The sequence below is a fragment of the Nicotiana sylvestris genome, chromosome 11 (genome assembly GCF_000393655.2).
Source record: "Nicotiana sylvestris chromosome 11, ASM39365v2, whole genome shotgun sequence".
Taxonomy (NCBI): domain Eukaryota; kingdom Viridiplantae; phylum Streptophyta; class Magnoliopsida; order Solanales; family Solanaceae; genus Nicotiana; species Nicotiana sylvestris.
The window spans coordinates 69279400-69281667 of record NC_091067.1 but is presented as its reverse complement, the minus strand read 5'-3'; positions in this window follow the sequence as shown (position 1 = coordinate 69281667).

Here is a 2268-nt window from a genome sequence, read left to right as displayed (position 1 = left end):
CAATGCACTTAGTCACAGTTAGTGGTTTTAAAATGACTTCGAGGGTGCGAAGGTCAGATGGCATCATCCCAATTTCACTCTTCTTGCCCCGTTTCCTTCTTCATTTTCCTTTCTAGTACCGCTTGGTTTTTTATTTCCTTTCTCTTCTTTTCTTTTGCTTATCGCTCTTTTCTTTCCTTTCATTTCTCACGTCCCATAACTTCATTCTCTTTTTTCTTGATTGATTTTTATTTTTATGTTTTTGAATAATTCGATTGAACCCTATGTAGGTTGCCTACATATCATGTCCCTCTTGAATCAAATCATGCGTAGTTCTGGAAAATTGAGAGTAGACTAAACTACTAATGTTCTTTTTCCTTAATGACTATTCTGATGAGAAAAGAGAAATAAAAGAAGCAATTTTTTTTTGAATTTTCTAGACTTGATATTCTATAACCTATTCTAAACTCATGCTTAAACGAGTATATATCTTTTCTTTTTGAAACAGATTACTCTATGAGAAATTATTAAGGAAAAAACAATAAAAGAAAAAAATATTTTTTGATTTTCTTTTATAGGAAGGAAATCTAAAGAATAAACCGAAGAAAAATATTTTGAATTTTCATTTGATATCTTAAAGAAAAGTTTCGAAAGGAGAAATCAGAAATGAAAAGAAAAAAAAAATATTTTTGGATTTCTGTTTTTGATTACCTAATGGAGGAACGCTAAGGATAAACAAAAGACAAAGTATGTTTTTTTTCTTCTATATATAATGTCCTAAAGTTCTAGTGAAAATAAAAAGAATATATTTTTTTGTTTTTTTTTATTTTCACAAAGAAGAACCTCAAAAGAAAATTCTTTTTTTTGTTTGAATTTTTAGTCTTAATATACTAAAGAAAATATAAAAGCAATTTTTTTTATTTTGAGTTCTAGATATTAGTTTCCTAAAGGGAAACCACCTCAAAAGATTTTTTTTTAATTTCTAGAATTGGTATTCTAAAGAAAACTTCTAACGAAAATATAAAAACGCAAAATCTCTTTTTTTGTTGGATTTTTGATTTATAACACATTTTTCGAATATAAAATAGGAAGTTTAATTACAAAAGACTCAACAAACTTAACTAGACTATGACAGACTCTAACATCACCTAAAAGACCCGATATTACTGTACAAAATTAGAAGGTAAAACACGACATAAAAAGAAAAACATACTCAAAGCATAAAAAAAATCTCCTTAAGAAACTCCTCAATGAGTGATCTTAACAAGATAGTCCTAGGGCGTCTGTCATGCTCAAGCTCTGGTGAGTAAATCCACACCTGTATGAGAAAAATAAGACCAAATAGAGTTAAAAACTTAGAATAATATGTGAGACAATAACACTTCCTGTTGGACACATGCAAGACATGTTTAAAGTTATTTTGGCAAAACGGCCTATGTGGCAAAAAGTGGCTAGACATGCAATATTTGGCTAAGACCCCGCGAAGCTAAGAACCTAAGACTCACTAGGAAGACCGGACCCTATGTGGGCTGCCTACGTATCGCTCCCCGAAAGACGAGAATCAGGTATGCGTAGTTCGGGAAGATTGGATACGGGCGAGAAATAAAAAAATAACTAATTTGGAGAAAACATATTTTTTGTCTTTTTTGAAAAAATGATGAAGTATGTAAACTCTTTTTGGATTTTCTTTTCCCCTTTTTTTTTGATTTTTTTTTCCAGGAAAATGATGGGAAAGTGCAAAATATTTTTTGGGATTTTTCATTTTTTTTTGTCTTTTTCTTAAAAAATGTGAAAGAAAAAAATAACTGGGCCTACTTGCTTTATTTTCACACTTCACCCTCTTTTCTCTCATTTACCCTCAACCATCATTAGTCCGCCAAATGACCCCTTTTTACCCTTGAAGAATGGAACATGTAGCACATAAGAGGCATCAAGATGATCTTTTATTTTTGGGTACACCTGCCCTAGACGGACCCAACCCCTATGTTGAGTCCCCAAAGTCAAATGCACGTGATGCAAACAAACGTTCCTACTAGGGATCTGACATGAGACTATGTTATTCTATGTTTGGACCTGGGGTTGTGTTCTAGACCTGGCTTACCTGAGAGGACAACTCGAGCCGAGGTGGGGGCAACGTATCGGGAGCACGAAAGTCTACTAGGCTTAGTTACTGACCCAACCTCGTTCTATTTGGTATGACTCCTAACAAAAAGATGTCCACGCGTACGTGTGCACCATATTTTTAGAAGACTCAGAAGGGAAGCGTAAGAACGCATTTTAATACAATTC